The 20105-nt window shown below is 37.7% G+C and overlaps 1 protein-coding gene across 9 annotated transcripts in view; it reads left to right on the top strand.

The window, feature by feature from the left end:
- The window catches only part of NRCAM (neuronal cell adhesion molecule), a 331134-nt gene that overhangs the window by 232946 nt on the left and 78083 nt on the right, over window positions 1–20105 (top strand). For 7 of the 9 annotated variants that reach the window (XM_077167345.1, XM_077167420.1, XM_077166964.1 and 4 more), the window contains exon 4: window positions 18458–18524. The exons of the other annotated variants lie outside the window; for them this stretch is intronic. The gene's annotated coding sequence lies outside the window, so the exon portion shown is untranslated. The remainder of the gene's footprint in view (window positions 1–18457; window positions 18525–20105) is intronic. 9 annotated transcript variants of the gene reach the window in all.

Raw genomic sequence — 20105 nt, 5'->3', positions numbered from 1 at the left:
AGCAAACAGAACTACTGATGTTGAAGACCACAAAAATGGAAGTGAGAATTCACAGAAGGGATTCAACAACAGGTTGAAATTGGCAGAAGAAAGAATCTGCAAACTTGAAGACAAGACAGTTGAAATGAGTTAGGCTGAGGAGCAGAATGAACAAAGAATTATAGAAAGCAAAAATAGCAAAAGACAGCTCTGGGACACCATCAAGCATGCCAATAATGCATTATGGGAGACCCAGAAGGAGAAGAGGGAGAGAACTGGGCAGAAACAATATTCAAAGAAATAATGAAAGAGAACTTCCCAAACTTAGCAAAAGACATGCATATGTGTCTTAGTTTGCAAGCTTCTGGAGTGCAATATACCAGAACTGGAATGACTTTTATAAAGGAGAATTTAATAAGTTAAAAGTTTATAGTCCAAGTAAAAGTTTCCAAACTAAAGCATCCAGGGAAAGATACTTTGGTTCAAGAAGGCCGATGATGTTCAGGCTTTCTCTCTCAACTGGGAAGTCACATGGCTTTTGCTAGTTTTCTCTCCAGGTTTTGTCAGTAGCTTCCCTGGGGGCATTTTCTTTCTTCATCTCCAATGGTCTGATCTCTGGCTTTGTGGGCTCTGTTGCCTCTGAGGCTCTAAAGATGTTTCCAAAATAGTTCCCTCTTAAAGGGCCCCAGTAAGCCACCCCACTTTGGATGGGTGGAGACACATTTCAATGGAAACCATCTCATTAAAAGTTACCACCCACAATTGGGTGGATCACATCTCCACCCAATTGGGTGGACATTGGGGAGACCACCTTTTTCTCTTTTGCTGGGTGGAAACAATTAGAAAGTTTCCACCCAGCAATATTGAATGAAGATTAAAGGATGTGACTTTTCTGGGGTACATAATAGCTTTAAACTGGCACATTCTACTCTTTGGACCCCAAAAGACATATTCTTTCCAAATGAAAAATGCATTAATTCCATAACAATACCAGAAAGACTTAAACCATTTCAGTAACAATACAAATGCAATACAAAGTCAGAAACAATATAAAATCTCATCAAAGTCAGCTACAGGCACGGTCTGTCCTAAGGCAAAATTCTCCTCTCGCTCTGGCCTGTAAAACTCAGAAGAAGTTGTTTGCTGCCAATATACAAAGGAGGGACAGTTATGGTATACATATTCCCATTTGCATAGGGAGAAATTTGAAAGAACACAGGGGTCACAGGACCAAACAGTTCTGGAAACCTGCAGGGCAAACTCCATCAGATTTAAAAGTCTGAGAGTCATTTATCTTCAGGGCTTTAGAAAGCAGCAGACCTACTCTTTCCAAGTGCTGATGTGGAGTGTACAACCTTGGAGGACATTGGGGAGACCACCTTTTTCTCTGCTCCACCCTCTCCAAATATCAGGGCTGCACCTATTCACTCTGCCATCTCTGGGGCACATGCTGAACCCCTCCAGAACAATGGGGTGGCAGGTAGGCTCTCCTCAATCCTGAAGAAAAATGCTCCACCCTCTTCAAGGCCTAAAGTGACAGAACTTTTCCTGAGTAACGAGTGGAAGGCCCACCCTCTGCTTCTGGTTTCCTGGCTCCAGACTTTAGTATCCATGGTTCTGCCTCTGAAGACTTTTTTTGTCCCTTTTCTGTCCCTTTTAGACCAGACTGGCAGTGGTTTTGTTTATACAGATCCCACAAAATTCTTATTGGTTTTCTATGGAATATGCTGGGATTATACCCATCAGATAATAAGATTTTCCATAAATCCTTTCTGGATAACTCCGTCTCCAGTCCTGGATTATTCTGAAATGGCTGGTTGCCTCTCTGTTCCCTTAAATCCTCACATGAGTCCCTATTCACTCGGGTCTCACTTTCTGGAAACTCAGAATTTTCCAGACCATCAATTTCTTGTTTCTTTGTACCCAAGAGTTTTTCAACTTATATCTTTCCTCTCACATTTTACTGTAAACTGCAAGGAGCAGCCAGATTGCATTTTCCACATTTAGTTTGGAAATATTTTCTGCTAAATATCCAAGTTCATTACTCTCAAATTCTGCCTTCCAGTTTTCAGCAACTCGTTCATTATTTCTATCTAAAGACTTATCAGAAGCATCCTTAGAATCTGCATTTCTACCAACAGTCTCTTCAAAGCATTCTAGGCCTTCTCTGTCAAGTATATCACAGTTCTTTCAGAATCTTGCCCTAATCCATTTAAAAAGCTGTTCCAACATGGTTTGTATTTGCAAACTGCAGTGGCACCCCACTTCTCTGTTACCAAAATCTGCTCTAGTTTGTAAGTTGCCATAATTCAATATACCAGGAATAGAATGGCTTTTTAAAAGGGGGAGTTTATTAAGTTGCAAGTTAACAGTTCTAAGGCCATGAAAATGTCCAGATTAAGGCAAGGCTATAAAAATGTCCAAATCCAGGCATCCAAGGAAAGATATCTTAACTCAAGGAAGTTCAATGATGTTCGGGCTTTCTCTCTCGGCTGGAAAGGCACATGGCCTTTCCTAGCTTTCTCTCCAGGCTTCTTCAGTGGCTTCCCTGGGAGTATTTTCTTTCTTCATCTCCAATGGTCTCTGGCTGTGTGGGCTCTGGTGACTCTTTCCATTAAAGGAGTTCAGTAAACAACCCTACCTTGAATGGGTAGAGACACATCTCCACGGAAACCATTTAATCAAAAGTTACTACCCACTATTGGGTGGGTCACATCTCCATAGAAACAATCAAAAGAATCCCACCCAGAAATATTGAATGAGGATTAAAGGACATGACTTTTCTGGGGTGCATAATAGTTTCAAACTGGCTCAATATACAAATCCAAGAAGGCCTGAGAAAATCAACAGGATAAACATGAAGAAAATTACACCCCGTCATACACTGATCAAACTTGTGATAGTTAGGGTCAGGTGTCAACTTGGCCAGGTGAAGGTGCCTAGTTCTATTGCTGTGGACATGAGCCAATGGCATGTGAACCTCATCTGTTGCTGATTACATCTGCAGACGGCAAGGAGGCATGCTTGCTGCAATTAATGATGTTTAATTTAATTGGCTGGATGCTTAAATGAGAGAGCTCAATGTAGCACAGCCCAAGCAGCTCAGCATTTCTCACCTCAGCACTTGCAGTTCAGTCCAGTCCTTTGGAGATGCAGAAAGGAATCACTCCGGGAAAGTTGTTGGAACCCAGAGGCCTGGAGAGAAGGCCAGCAGAAATCATCCTGTGCCTTCCCACATAAGAAAGAACCTCAATTGAAAGTTAACTGCCTTTCCTCTGAAGAACTATACATTTTGAGCTAAATAAATCCCCTTTTATTAAAAGCCAATCCATCTCTGGTGTGTTGCATTCTGGCAGCTTTGGTAGACTAGAACAAAACTATTAAATGCAAGTACAAGGGCAGGGTTATGTAATCTGCAAGAGAAAAGCAACATGTTATGTACAGAGGAGTCCCAATTAGATTGAGTTTGAATTTCTCATTGGAAACCATGGAGGCAAACAGTGTGTTGAAATACTTAAAGTGCTAAAAGAACACAACTACTGACCAAGAATTTTGTTTCCAGTAAGACTTTCTTTCAAAAATGACTCAGTGATTAAAACATTCCTAGATAAACAAAATCTAATTGAGCTCATCAACATTAGACCTGTCCTACAAGCCATGCTAAAGGGAGTTCTTCAGACTTAAAGGAAAAGACACTAGACAGTGGTTCAAATAAAGAAATAAAGTCTTACAGTAAAGGAAACTATTTGGGTAATTATAAATGCCAGCATAATTGTATTGTTTCGTATATATTCCACTCCTTACTTCCTGCAGGTGCTAAATGCAAATGTATAAAAAGTAATGATAAGTCAATAGTTTTGAACATACAATGCACAAAGATATAAGTGGTTAGACTTTTAAAAATAGGCGGGGGTTGGAGAGCTAAAGGAACAGTGCATGTGTATGCTGTTTAAGTCAAGTTGGTATCAAACCAAATATGATTGTTATCTATCTAAGATAACATTAAGAGTAAATTTTAACTCCCTGGAAACCACAGGGAAAATTTATGAAAAATATATCTAGGTAGAAAAGAGACACCTGATATGGCACAACACAAAAAAATCAAATAAATATAAAAGTAGGCATTACTGGAAGAATTGAGGGAGAAAAAAAGATATGGCTTACAAAGGCTAAATATCAAAATGGGAGACAAAAGTCCTGCATTCTCAGTAGCGACTTTAAATGTAATTGGATTAAACTCTCCCATCAAAAGGCAGAGATGGGGAGAATGGGTAAAAAAAGCATGACCCACCTATATGCTGTCTGCAAGAGACTCATCTTAAATTCAAAGATACAAATAGATTGAAAGTGAAAGAATGGAAAAAATATATACCATGCAAGTAGTAACCAAAAGAGAGCTGGAGTAGCTATACTAATATCCTATAAAATAGACTTTATGCAACAATGCTTATGAGGGACAGGAATGGTTAGTATACACTGATAAAAGGGGTCAATTCAACAAGAAGTATCATTGTGAACATATATGCATCTAACATCAGAGTCCCAAAAATATACAAAGCAAATACTGACAGATTTGAAAGGAGAAATTGATGGTTCCACATTAATAGTAGGCAAATTTAATACACCATTCTCAATAATGGATAGAAAATTTATTCAGAAGACCAATGTGAGAGACAAGACTTGAATGATACTCTAAACCAACTAGAATGAACAGACATATATAAAACACTTTACCAAACAACAACAGAAGACACATTCTTCTTGAGTACACATGGGTCTTTCTTCAGGACAGACCTATGTTAAGTCATAAAACAAGTCTCAATAAATTAAAAAACATTGAAATTATGCAATGTATCTTCTCCAGCCACAACAGAATAAAGCTAGAAATCAATAACAGGGGGAAATATGAAAAATTCACAAATGTATAGAAAGTAAGCTGCTCTCAATCAACCAATAGATTAAGGATGAAATCACAAGAGAAATTAGGAAATATCTTGAGGTGAATGAAAATGAAAATACAACATACCAGAACTTACGGGGCACAGTAAAAGGAATGCTGAGAGGCAAATTTATGGCTCCAAATTCTTACATTAAAAAAGAAGAAAGACTTCAAATCAGAAACCTAGCCTCAACTAAACCCAAAGTGAACAGAAGGAAGGAAATGACAAAGTTTAGAACAGAAATAAATGAAATAGAGAACAGAAAACAGATTCAACAAAATCAAAAGTAGATACTTTGAAACTGTCAATACATGACACCTTTAGCTAAACTGACAAAAAAAAAACAGAGAATGCAAATAACAAAAGTCAAAAATGTAAAGGGGACATTACTGCTGAATCTGCTGAAATAAAAAAGGACTATAAGAGGACACTATGAACAACTGTATGCCAATAAATTGGATAGCCTAAATGAAATGGGCAAATTCTGAGAAACACACAAACTACCTATACTGACTCAAGAAAAATAGGACACTTCCACTGAATGTAACGAAGGCATTATGCCAAAACTAAATGTCACCAAGCATGGGATATGGGAAAGGGGAACAGACTCTTTGCAGAAAAGAAGGAAATATCTTCATATAGATTATCTTGGCTAAGGCATGGCTATTTACTTATGGATTGTATGATGTGCGAATAAAACTCTAAAAATGAACAGAGGAAAACAAGTGCTAGAGAAAATGTGGAGAAAGAGATGTACCTATTCACTGTTGGTAGGGAAGTTGAGAGGGACAGCCATTCTGGCAGTGTGATGAATAGGAGACCAGGGATGGGGTTGCAAATGGTCCTCCAACCCCGTTGCTAGGTATGTAACTGGAAGAACTGAGAGTGGGGACACGAATGGACATTTCCACACTGGCGTTTATGGTGGTGGTGTTTGAGATTCACAATGAATGGAGGTAGCCTAAGGGAACAACAACTAAGGAACGGATGGGAGAACTGTGGTATAATGTACAGCGGACTACTGAGTGACTGCAAGAAAGAATGAAGTGAGACTGAAACTAGGTGAATGAAATTTGAGGGCAGTATGTTGAATGAAATGTTAGAAACAAAAAGACAAATATTATCATGCCTCACTCATATGGACTAACTGTAATATACAAACTCGGAGAATTAAAGTCCAGAGCTTGGGTTATCACATTGGGGCCTGTTGTAAAGAGTCCTAGATTGTCAGCTCTTACAGCAATCACATCTATTCGGGAGTTACAACTGTTATTTCTAAATTCTGAGATACTGAGCTGTTCATGCATAGCCTGGTCATTCCCTGAACTTCGAGTATTTATGTAACACCTGAGACTCAAAATTAAAGTTCTAAAGCTATGAAAGTCAGCATTACCCCAGACAGCAACTGTTAAAAAGTTGAAAAAGTGACTAGAGATATGAATGAAGCTGATCTGAATAGGACTAGGTAAATCAGAATACAGAGTAAAGGATGATATGGTCCATATTTAAAAACTTCAACTTCTGTATGAGACCAAAGGGAGAATTGTTTATTTGGTGCAAAATTTATTTTTTTGGCAACACATTAACTTTATTGTTAGTTTATTTGAACACCATAATTACATGGAATCTTGAATAGGGCATGAGAATTTGTTGGTTTGTACAGGTTAGTGTGACATGCCAATATATCCCAGAGTAATGTGGGCAGAGAATAAAAAGTATTTGCAAAGTCCTCTTGGGGCACTTGGGAGAAAGAAGGAAATATTTAACTTCCCCATCTGGGGAATTCCTGATATTCTTGCAAGCAGTGGGGGCAACAAAATCAATAGGCTGAGCCCTCAATCTTGGGGTTTGCCCCTATGAAACTTATTCCTACAAAGGAGAAGCTAAACTTACTGATAATTGGGCCTAAGAGTCACCCCCCAAAGAACCTCTTTTGTTGCTCAATTCTGTTCTTCTCTCTAAGCCAGCTCAGCAGGTGAACTCACTCTCTACCCCCTTGCCACCCCCCTACATAGAATATGACTCCCAGGGGTATAAATCTCCCTGGCAACATGGGACAGGACTCCTGTGATGAGCCGGGACCAGCATAATAGGATTTAGAAAACCTTCTGGACCAAAATGGGAAAGAGAGAAATAAGACAAAATAAAGTTTCAATGACTGAGAGAGTTCAGACAGTCAAGAGTTTATCCTGGAGGTTATTCTAATGCATTATATAGTTATCCCTTTTTAGTTTATGGTGCACTGGAGTGACTAGAGGAGAGTACCTGAAACCATTGAACTGTGTTCCAGTTGCCTTGATTCTTGAAGTGGATTGTATAACTATGTAGCTTTTACAATGTGATTGTGTGATTGTGAAAAAAAATTAAAATGCTTAAAAAAACTGAATATATGAGTACATCTGCATATTTAACACTAATGTAATTAAAATATTTTCAGTCTGCAAAAAAAAGAACTAAAAGATCTCAGCAAACAATTACTACTAAAGAGATTGAATCAGTGATCAAAACCTCCCAACAAAGGAAAGTCCAGGTATAGATGGTTTCATAGAGGAATTTTACCAAACATTCCAAGAAGAGTTAGCTCCAATTCTGCTGAAACTTCAAAAAAATTGAAAAGGAGGGAACACTCCCAAATTCACTCTATGAGGTCAGCATCACTCTCATCCCAAAGCCAGATTAAGATATCACAAGAAAAGAAAACTACAGACCTGTATCTCTTATGAATATAAACAGAAAAATCCTCAAGAAAAGACTACCAAACCAGATGCAACAGCAAATTAAAAGAATTATACACCACAATCAAGAGGGATTTATCCCTGGTATGCAAGGATAATTCAACATAAGAAAATCAATTAATGTAATACACTATAATAACAGAATGGAGGAAACACACACATGATCATTTCTATTGGTGCAGAAAAGGCATTTGAAAAAATCAAGTATCTCTTCTAGATAAAAAAAAAAACCCATGTAGAATGCTAAGAATAGAAGGAAACTTCTTCAACATGATAAATAGCATATATGAAAAACTCACAGCTAACATCCTACTTAATCATGACTGAAATCTTTCCCTCTAAGATCAAGAACAAGACAAGGATGACCATTTGCTATTTGACATTGTGCTGCAAGGTCTTGCAAAAGGTAAGAAATAGAAATAAAAACACCTGAATTCAAAAGGAAGACCTAAAACTCTTCCTATCTGCTAATGGCATGATCTTATAAACAAACAAAAAAAATCCTAAAAAATCTACAACAGAGCTGCTAGAGCTAATAAATGAATTCAGAAAAAAAATTCAGTAGTGTTTCCGTATACCAGCAATGAACAATCAGAAGAAGACATTAAGAAAAATATTCCATTTACAATGCAACTAAAAGAATCAAATTTCTAGGAATAAATCTAACCAATGGTATATACAGGTTGTTCAAAGAAAATTAGAAAACATTGCTAAGAGAAATCAAAGAAGATATAAATGAATGGACGACATTCCATGTTCATGGATTGGAAGACTAAAATATTGTTAAGATGCCAATCCTACCCAAAGCAATTTATAAATTCAATGTAGTCCCAAACAAAATCCCAGCAGCCTATTTTGTGGTAGTTGAAAAGGCATCATCAAATTTATATGGAAAAGTAAGGGGCCCTGAGTGGCCAAAGACATCTTGAAAAAAGAAGAACTAAGTTGGAGGACTCACACTTCTCAATCCTAAAATTTATTATAAAGCCACAGTGATCAAAAGAGGATGGTACTGGCACAAGAACAGACATATAAACCAATAAAATAGAATTGAGAGCTCAGAAATCAAACCTCAAATTTATGGCCTACTCAGTTTTGACAAGGGGGCAAAGACCACTCAGTTGGAAAACAATAGTCTCTTCAACAAACTGGGAGAACTGGATATCCATATGCAGAAGAACGAAGCAGGGCCTCTATCTCACATTAAAAACAAAAATCAACTCAGAATGGATAAAAGACCTAAATATAAGTGTCAGATTCATCAAACTCCTAGAAGTAAACATAGGGAAGCATCTTTAGGACCTTCTGTTAGACAGTGGTTTCTTAGACTTTACACCCAATGCACAAGCCACAAAAGGAAAAAAAAGATAAATGGACCTCATCAAAATTTTAAAACTTTTGTATCCTAAAGGACTTTATCATGAAAGTAAAACAAAAACCTACATAATGGGAGAAAATATTTGGAAACCATATATTGGATAAAGGTTTAATATCCAGAATATATAAAGAAATCCTTCAATTTAACAAGAAAAGGACAAACTAATTTAAAAATGGGCAAAGAAATTGAATAGACATCCCTCCAAAGAAGATGTATAAATGGCCAAAAAGTACATGAAAAGATGCTCAATATCATTAGCCTTCAGGAAAATTCAAATCAAAACCAAAACAAGATACCATTCAATACCCATTAGAATGGCTACTATTAGAAAACGGAAAAGTCTAACCAAAAAATGGAAAGTATATAGGTTATGGAGAAACAGGAATGCTTATTCATTGCTGGTGGCAATGTAAAATGATGCGGCTGCTGTGGAGACAGTTTGTCTGTTCCTCAGAAAGTTAGGTATGGAATTACCATTTTACCTGGCAGTCCTACTTCTAGATATATACCCCAAAGAATTGAAAGCAGGTGCTCAAACAGATATTTGTATACCAAGCTCAAAGTGACATTATTCACAATCGCCAAAAGCTGGAAGCAAATGGCTGAACAAAATATGGCATATACATTATTCGGCCATAAAAAGGATTGAAGTTCTGATACATGCGGTAACATGGAAGAACTTTGAAGATATCATGTTGAGTGAAATAAATCAGACATAAATGGGCAAATATTATATGGTGTCGCTGATAAGAAATAATTAGAATAAGCAAACTCATAGAGTTAGAATCTAAAATTTAGGTTACCAGGTGTTCTAGTTTGCTACCTGCCAGAATGCAACATACCAGAAACGGAATGGCTTTTAAAAGAGGAATTTAGTAAGTTGCTAGTTTACAGTTCTAAGGCTGAGAAAATGTCCCAATTATACAAGTCTATAGAAATGTCCAATCAAGGCATCCAGGGAAAGATACCTTGGTTCAAGAAGGCCGATGAAGTTCAGGGTTTCTCTCTCAACTGGAAGGGCACATGGCAAACACAGTCAGAGTTTCTCTCTCAGCTGGAAAGGCACATGGTGAACACGGTCAGGGTTCCTCTCTCATCTGGAAGGGCACATGGCGAGTATGATGTCGTCTGCTAGCTTCTTCTCCTGGCTTCCTGTTTCATGAAGCACCCCGGGAGGCATTTTCTTTCTTCATCTCCAAAGGTCGCTGGCTGGTGGACTCTGCTTCTTGTGGCTATGTCGTTCTGCTCTGCTATCTCTGAATCTCTCATTCTCCAAAGTCTTTCCTCTTTTATAGGATTCCAGAAACTTATCACCCAAATGGGTGGAAAAGTTTCGTCACCTAATCCAATTTAACAGCCATTCTTGATTGGATCACATCTCCAGGGAGATGATCTGATTACAGTTTCAAACATACAGTATTGAATAGGGATTATTCTGCCTTTATGAAATGGGATTTAGATTAAAACGTGGCTTTTCTAGGGGACATACATCCTTTCAAACCAGCACACTGGGGAAAGGGTGGGGTTATAGAATGGAAAGTTAAAGCTTAAAAGGGTTGCTATTTGGAATGATGGAGTTTGGGAATGGGTGGTAGTGATGGTAACATAACATTTGTGAATTTAATTAACAGCACTGAAATATATATCTGAATGTGATTAAAAAGAGAAAAGTTTGATTGCATATGTGATAACAGAATAAAATTTTTTAAGAACTCCATGAAACTACACTTCACAGTGAACTCTAAGTGAAACCATGGGCTATATTTGATAGCATAATTATAAAAATGCACTAGCATCGATTGTAACAAATGTTCTACACAGTGCAAGGTGTTAGTAATAATGTGGTGTGATGGTTTGGAGGTTTTATGGACCCCAGAAAATATCATGTTCTTAAAGCTAATCCATTCCTGTAGGTGTAGACCTATTGGGGGCAGGATCCATTGAGCATGCCCCAGGTGGGTCTTAATCCTCTTACTGGAGCCCTTTATAAAAGTAGGAAATAGAGAGTACAGAGGCTAAAGGAGAGAAACACACTGAAGCTCAGAAAGAAAGCCATAGACGGAACAGACAGAAAAAAATGAAAGCACCAAAACCTGGGAAAGAAGGAAGATACCAGCAGACCCGTCATGTGCTTTGCCATGTGGCAGAGGAACCGAGGAGCCACATCTTGACGATGTCTTGATTTGGACATTTCCATGGCCTCAGAACTGTATGCTTATAAGTCAATAAATCCTCATTGTGAAAGCTGACCCATTTTATGGTGTCTGCATTTCAGCCACTTTAGCACACTGCAACAGGTGATACACGGGAATCTTGAATTTTATGCAGGATTGTTATCTGAATCCACAACTTCTCTAATAAAGAAAAAAATTCAGCTGAAGAGACAGAGATAGATTACAAGAGATAGATTATTCCATAGTTAATGTTTTTACATCCAACTCTGATGAAAACCGGACGCTTTTCTGTCCTGAATTCTTCTGTTGGACTGGACACCTAGACCAAGAGTACTTTCTCCCAGATGGCATTCCTAAACCACTCTTCGAATTTCCATTGCTTTCACACCACAGCAATGGACTATATTCCTTTTATAGAGTCCACTTAAGTGTCAGTAGACATAGAGTGTGATCCTCTCACAGAAAATGCAGTTCTTGAAAGTTCTCTTTTAGCACAAACAGCAAAATGTCCTAAAGCTTTGACTGTTGATTACATTTCACGTTACAGAGAATGTTGCTAACATTTACACTTTTGTATACTTAGCTATTATAAAGAATGTAGACTCCTGAGGAGTTAATATTCAACTTCCTGGAAACTGAATTATATTCTAAATGCTTACAAGGAGAGAGTTCTTTAGAGTTAATCTGACAAACTATCTTGGAAGCAAATGGTTATTCACTGATTTGTTTTTTCATTGAATGCAGATTTTCATATGGCCTGTTTAAAGAAAATTACATGCACCAAGAGTTAAAAATTTAATTCACTACTCTGCTGTTTTTGCGGCTAAATCCTTTGTAATGCAAAATGCATATAAGCAAGAGATTTGTTCTTTATATAAAATAGCCTCTGGCTGGAATGGGTGGATTTCCAGCTATTTAGAATATATCTTCCCCAGCACTGATAACGGGGAAATACAATTCTTCATGTCATGTCAGTCTCCATTTCTCATTTTCATGGTCCTGCTGTGTTTACATTGAGTCCAGATATCTTAGCTATAGTTTGAAATGTTTCTGTGAAGAATATAGTAATCTGCAGCATGGAAGGAGTGACATCCCCAGGGGTCTGTTAAATCTGGGACTTTTGCATTCTCACACACCCACCCCCATGCCCAGGCCCATGTCTGGGGAAAAACCAGTTATAGGAAAAAAGAATTCATAAATGCAGCTGTAAGGAAAATGGAGGAGGTGGCTTCAACCCACCAGCCTCCACGCAATCCCTTAGCCCTTACTCACTGCCATCATCCTGCTCCCTGACTCATCACTGAAATGAAATAATTAGAGTGCCCTGTAGAATGTCACCATTGAAACTCTTCCCAGAAAAAGGTGCTTTCAGTTTACAGGAAACAGTGCTCTCTATGGCAGAGACAGTAGCGCTCACTAAATATTCCACATTGATGTCTACATCCACTGTTGGAGTCATTGACTACTTCTGGTCAGTGGATTGTGGGCAAAAGATGTGTACATCACTTCTGGGTGGAGAAGTGCAGAAGAGGAGGACAAGGGAACTCTGAAAGCCACATGTTGAGATGGCAACATCACAAAATGATAGAGCCTCTGTCAGCCTCAGGCAGACCACTGTGGCTAATTATCTGTCCCATTATATCTCCTCCCCCCCCCCCATAAATACGTTAGGAGAGGCGTACACACTGAGGTTTTGACAAGTGCCTGGCATCCTCACCCTGAATGGCTCATACCGCTCAGTGCTCAGCGAGAATATAGGGTTTGTAAATCCTGGCTTCTTATCTTTGAAAGGTGTCATAAATTTTTTTTCAAACTGACTAGCATGGCAAGTATTCCAGAATGCTATTATCTGCTATTAAAAGCCATTTTGCCATGTGCTGTTGGTTTTTTTTTTTTTTTTTTTTTTTTTTGACAAGCGGGTAAGGAATAGCAAATTTAGAATCCCGTATGGTCTTTCTTGCTGAAGTTTTAAATAAACTATTTCTCATCCTTATATCTTTTCACTGATATCTGTAGAAATTTCAGTTTACAGGGAGGTAAATAGAGCCAACCAAAGCTTGTTTCAATGGCTGTATAATATTTCCAAATAAATTACTGTCAAGACCTATATTCAAAATTAAATTTCTACTTTTCAGATTTCAGCTTTAGAGCAGTTCCCTAACTTCCACTTTTAAAATGGGATTTTTGTTTCTGGTTTGTAATCTGAAGTAAAGCATTTGGAAAGTGGGCTTTGTGCAGAAGTACACCTGGCGGCATGACTTGGCCCTCCCCTGTCTCCCCCCTGCCTTTCTTGAGACGACCTGTTTCGTAGGAGAGTGAGAGGTCCCAGAATAAAGCGGGACTGAACTCAGTCAGAATTCTAGACTGATTTATGAAGATGGGAGGATAGGAATAGAGTGATATTAAGTTGTATCTTACCATGTGTTCTGGTTTAATTTTTGCTTTATTGCTATAGAAATAAATGGATATATAGGCTAAGACTCTAAATTAGGCATAATCCACAATCTTTTAGTATAAACAAATTTGTTTGAGTTCAGTGTTAACTGTCTTTTATTTAGTCTAAATTTTGTGCGAGAAATGTAATTTAAGTATGTGCTCTTTAGGCACACCAACATATATACAAGGAGGTATATCTAGAAAAAAATAGATGAATTTAGTTGGGAAATTGCATTGCCCAACTATTCATTTAGAATTCTTGTGGTTCCAGCCATAATCGTGCTAAGGAACCTCTGTACTGGGTCATAAATCCTTTTAAATGTGCATATTGATCTTTTACCTTGCCCAAAACAGAGCCAATCTCAGTTTAATTGTTTCAGTTATCTATTGCTGTGTAATAACCTACCCCAAAACTTCATGGCTTAAATGAATTTGTGCAATGATTTATCATTTCTCATGATTCATAGGGTTGACAGATGGTTATTCTGTTTCCTGTGGTGTAACTGAGGTTACTCATTCAGGTGCATTCAGCTGGGAGCTCAGCTGGACCAGAAAGTCCAAGATGGTCTTCCAGGGTCTCTTTCCACTGGCCTCTCATCATTCAGTATCTAACTCGAGTTTAGCAGAGAAACATTACAAGAAGACAAGCCCCAGTGTGTGAATACTTATCAGGCCACTGCTTGCAGAATACTTGCTAACATCCTGTTGGCCAAAGCAAATCACATGGTCAAACCCAGAGACATTATGGGGAGGGGTGACATAAGGTATGGATACTAGGAGGTGCTTTGTCGGGGGCCTGCCTCCCACATTTATGAAGGTTTGTTTTAGAATACACAAGAAGGAAGAAAGACAGGAGTAAATCTCAACTACAGCCGCTATTCTGGCAAACTTCATAGAGAAGTAGAATATTGTTGGGGGATACCTAGAGTTTTGGAGACTGGTTATATTAATGCCAGAGGATCAGATGCCTGTTATCACTTGTCAGGTGTTCCGCCAATGCTGGGGTCACACGTCTGCTCTCTGGCTCTGCTTCTGCTGCTTCTATTGCTGCTCTCGACATCTCGCATCCTCTCCTTACTCATGGTTTCTCATGCTTCCTTCCTTCTTTGTGATCTCTGGCCTTTGTTCCCATTCCAAATTGTTGACTCACTCTCTTTTTCTGCTTCCAATTCACTCTCCCCATAAGAGGAATTTGTTACCTCTTAGTCATTCCTCATCATCCAGACTCTAGATGGCTGCTTGCCTTTGGGTCACATCCCTCTCCCGATTCTTTTAGCCTTGGTCAAGATGGTGGGGTCAATCTGCCTTCCTTAAAAAGAGACCATGTGCATGGCAGGCATTCAGAGTGCAGTAGTCTCTTCTCCATTCTGTTTAGCTCATTTGGTAGTGGGGATGAGGAAGGGCATTCGCTTTCCTTTAATAGGAACTAGTCCTTTCTCTCTTATTCCAACCATCCTTTTCCAATCAGCTCTCTTCCCCTGAAGGTAATCCTGACAGCAATCACCAGACAACTGGCTGGACAAGTGTGGAACAGGCACTATCCTTGGGTAGGGTCACCATTCATCTCGCACATATGGACTTTTTATTAATATGCTTTTTCCTTTGTCTTAAAGCTCTCAGTTAAACTAATTGTCTCATATCATACTGTTTCCTTTCTTGTAATTGCTATGCTAAGTAAAAGAGATTTGAAAAAATCAGTATCCATATAATTTCATGTGCTGCAATTTATAAATTGTTTTAAAGACCTTAGCATTTTTATGCTGTAACTTTAATGTCAAAAAAACTTTAAAATTGTTTTGTAAATCCAAAAGATCCTTGAAATATTAATTGTTTCATGTATTTACGCTTCTTTTTGCATGAAATATCTTTAGCAGGATCCACAAGAATTTGGTAGTAGTAACTGCCTCCCAAGGGAGAAACTAGGTTGCTTGTTTTGCATTATATGGTTTTTGTACATTTTGAATGTTGTCCCATATATGTATATTGCCTCCTTTTGAAACTAACTTCTGAAAGTGTATTTTTGAAATTAACTTTTGAAAAGTGTATCTTGTCTACATTGTCCTAACTTGCTGTTTCTTTGAAAGGCTATGGTCAGCATATGGTACAACTCCAGGAGCACTATTCCCCATAGAGACTAATATACAGAGACCCCCAAAACTATGGTGTGGGCAGCACTAAAAGGGTCACTGTAGATATTCAGAAGCCATTAGCCTTTGTTTTTTTTTTTTTTTTAGCTTTGGTAGCTAAATTTGGTAATTCAGATAGCTTATTGGCTAAATTCAAAATAAGAAGATATGGGAGTGAGAGAAATGGTAGAATCCTCTCTGCTGTGGCAATGTGAGGTGAAAGCTCCAGAACTTTCCAGACCTAGAGCTCTGGTTCTTCACACAGTCTGTGTATATCCTATTGCAGGTGGCTTTACATCCTGCCCTCAGATTCCTTATCAGTAAATTGGTAAATATGATACAACTGACCTTTGGGGTTGTTGAAAGGATTAGATAAATTAATAAATAGAGGACACTTAGCCCAGTTCCTAGTGCACAGAGAGCGCTCAGTGAATATAGCCATTATGACTATTATATTTTTGTCAACAAAATGGGGATAATAAATGATTCTAATAATAACTGTTTTCCTATTTCCTATAGTTTTTATGAATATCAGATAAGATAGTTATATTATAACTGACTATTATAATCCTCTGACAATTGATGATTGAAATAATATCGGTGTGTTCTGTTATCTGTTATTTGGGTAAAAACCCCTTCTTAGTTGTTCACTTTTCCTAAAGTGTTTTTCCAGGTTTCAGCTACCAGATTCCTTGCAGAAGCACCACTGTTCAGTAGTGCTTTGCATTAGGGTGAAATTACAAATGCATACCTTGATTCTTCTTCACACAGTTTTTCTTGTGGACTGAGATCATCACAATCTCCATAGTCACATAATCCCAGACTGCTTCTTTCTGGGGTGCATTGTGGTTGTGTATTTGTGTGGTTGTAATTGTGACTTTGTGATACAGCAATTATGCTTAGTCATGGTCCATTTCTCTCTAACTTTCCCTCCATAATATCAGACTCAAAATCTGTGATTGAAAAACACAAGGATGGGTCAGGTATGGGTGTTAATGTGTGTGATAGATATTCATAAAATATAAAAGATGACCATTCCCGAGTTAACTGCTGAAAGATTTCTTTCACTGTCTAAATGATGTCACATTCAATTATCCAGTCAGAAGCCATCCACTGATGGGTCTCAGAGCAATAATTAATGTGTCAAAGGGTGTCCAGTCACATAAGCATATTTGTTTATTGGCTGAGAGAGTCTGTAGATCATGTTACGTGGTGAGGCCAGCATTGAATCACTGGTATTGGGATGCTGAAAAGCACAAACAGAGAAGAATGAATTGGTAAGTAATGCATGGCCTTCCAATTCTGCTAAAGAGCTGATACTTTTTAAAATTAAAATAACTTCATCTTTCACTTGAGAGAAAAACAGATTTTATTTTATTTTCTAATGACAAGACCTCTAAAGTAATCAACATTAGAGCTGTCTTTCTCAGTTGGTATTAATCCTTTGCCAAAACTTTAGGTTTTCTTTTGGAATATATAGTAAATAGCTCAAGGAACAGTTACCCTATGGTTTAATAGTAATTTTAGGCAAAAAGAAATAAGGAAACTTTGAATTTCATTTCCTTTCTAATTGTGAAAAGCTTACTAAGAAGGAAGGTATTTTTCCCCTTCTGTTTTACAGTTTCTGTGGGTAAACATTTGAAAATTTTCTTTGAAGGAAGTAAAGTGAAATGAAATATTAACAACCAGTACTGTTTAAATCATCATATGGATCCTTTTCATAATATATGTGGTTTTAAATATCAGGGTGATTTATATTCAGAAAGTAAACTGACCATTTGTCTCATTCAGATATACTTTAAAATTTCTGTGATGATTTTTGCAAATTATAAGCTATACTTCATTAACCAGTTCTTAGCCTTGGCTAAACATGATGCTGCTATTTCAAACTGGAATGCTATTCATTTTACTATAATTGCACAATTTAGTTTTAGTGAGTGGTTTTCATTTAAGGGAGAGTGGCCATCATTTTCCAGGGTAAAGTACAAGCACATTGGCTCCTCAAAGACAGTGCTCTGACATCAATATTGAGAGTGCAAAAGCAATGGTTTTCCTTTGTGAGATGTGCAGAGTACATTACTCCTACTGAGCAAAAGCTCAATTTTCTTTGGCTATATTTGATTTTCAGTTTGACTGAGTGTTGGGGACCTAATCCTGTCCTTGGGCATTCATTTCTTACCCCACAATGGCACACTAGGAGGAGTGAGTGATTTTCCACAGGCAGGAGTCTGAGGATGGGCTGGGCTTTTGCTTTGTCCTCCCCAAACAGAACCTACACTGGAGATGATTTTTAAGCTAATCTTGCAGTTAACTTGCAGCTTTTGAAGAGAAATCACAGCTTTACTTGTCTTAGTTCATGCCCTCCCAACATTGTGAGGATTTATTCATGTCTTTTTAAGTAAGTGCTTTCTCAAATTTTGCATTTTTTTCTTTACAAAACACTGTCGTTTAAGGTGCGATATTCTATCCCATGTGTTTTCTGAAAAGGTACCACAGGTTGAGGGATGCTTTCTTTGATATGAAGCTGCCTAAAAGTTTTCTCTATTTCAAAGGATGAACAGTTAAGTCATCCAGGCAAAATAAGTAATCAATAAAGAACTTATAACATAGAATTGTATGTAGCTGTTTAAAATATTGCAGACATTACAATTTATTAGTACATCGTTTAGAAAGTATTTTATTTCTCCAGCAGGTATTAGGGGAGTGAGGCACTTAAACTGAATTCACTCAATTTGTGTGACATACAAATCAAAGAGGTATGCCATTTATTTTCTCTCAATATGTGCAGTATGTTTGCATTAATTGTAACTTGTTTCCAAGGGATCTACATCGCTGTCATTTATTGTATTTTCCTGAAGTTTATGTGTGAATTCAGAATTAGTGTTTTCACAGAACGAGCGTAAGCAACCTAAGTAAATCATGGTGAATGATATAAATGTGCTATGCATACATAGAAAGTCTGTTGTGTATTTTGGTCAGCAGTGGTTGGGCGAGCTTCTCTACCTGCTTCTTGATTCTAATGGACATAAAGGCTAATATATTATACTGTGAAAGAACAGATTTCCTGGCTCTTAAATGAAACCACATAGCATATAGTCTACTGGATGTTTCACTCACAAAATAATATTTATTTTAGTATAATGTTTATGTTTAGTATATTAAGTTCTTTTTCTGTATTTGTTTGGCAAGTTAGTGTCCCATTAAATTTTTAACCAGTTTTAATTAAAACTCAATTGCTAGTAAAACACGTTGTCAAGCTTGTTTCATTTTCCTTTTACATATCTAAGCTTTATTCCATACACAGACATGTTATTATAACCAATTTGACGATACTGACAGTAGAGTTTGGTTTTCAAACCAGGTAGTATAAATATAAATATAGCCTTGGAAGATTGCAGTCAGACTGCCTATTTGGATGCAACCTAATCTTCAGGATCTTATATGTCCCCTTCTTTTCCCTTTCCTGCCTTCATTCATTTTTTTCCCCACAAACACTTATGGACTACCTACCATGCAGCAGGCACTGCAGTGGACTTTGGAGGTACAGTGGTGAACAGGATATTTGTCCTTAGAAGACTTGTAGTTTAATGGGAAAGATGGACATTATAAAATAATTACCCAAATAATTCAGTAATTAAGCTTGTGGGAACTCCCCCAGTGCATGATAATAACAACCTCCTGTCTCCTTGTGAGAGCCATTTGTCACCCCCACTTCTCTGAACAATGAGAAGACATGATTAAACTTGCTGTTCCAGGTAGGAGTTTACTGTGGGACAGGGTTTTATATTCTTTGCTTGGTCTCATACTCTCCAGTGTACAGTGAGCACTTCCATGAGCAAGGCATGTATTAGGCAATAGGAGAGGGACACAAGAACAAGTGCCTGAAGGACGGGGGAGATAGCATGTGCACAAAAATAATACTCACTCATCTGTCTGCTTATCTATCTAATAAAGGTGATGATTAAAACAAGGAAGTTTAGGAATTCTTATGGGGATGAGATGATTTTTAGTTTGGGTGATCAGCCAAGGCTTCTTAGAGATGACCTTTTAGCTGATGTATAAAAGAGAGGTTGAATCTTGATAAAGAAATATGATGGAGGGTGCATGGGTGGTTCAGTGGTAGAAATGCTCGCCTTTCATGAGGGAGACCCGGGTTTGATTCCTGGACCATGCACCCAAAAAAAAGAAAGAAAGAAATATGATGGAGAAGGCATTTGAAGTACAAGGAATAGAATAGACAGAGGCAGGAAGGTAGGAGAATTCAAAGCAGATCAATTGATCAATCCAAGAAAGAAAAGCAGAAACAAACCATCAAACAAAATAGTTATATGAATATA

This window comes from Tamandua tetradactyla, chromosome 1 (assembly GCF_023851605.1).
Source record: "Tamandua tetradactyla isolate mTamTet1 chromosome 1, mTamTet1.pri, whole genome shotgun sequence".
In the NCBI taxonomy this organism is placed as follows: Eukaryota; Metazoa; Chordata; class Mammalia; order Pilosa; family Myrmecophagidae; genus Tamandua; species Tamandua tetradactyla.
The sequence above is the reverse complement of the archived record's forward strand: the minus strand, read 5'-3'. Positions and strand labels throughout refer to the sequence as shown.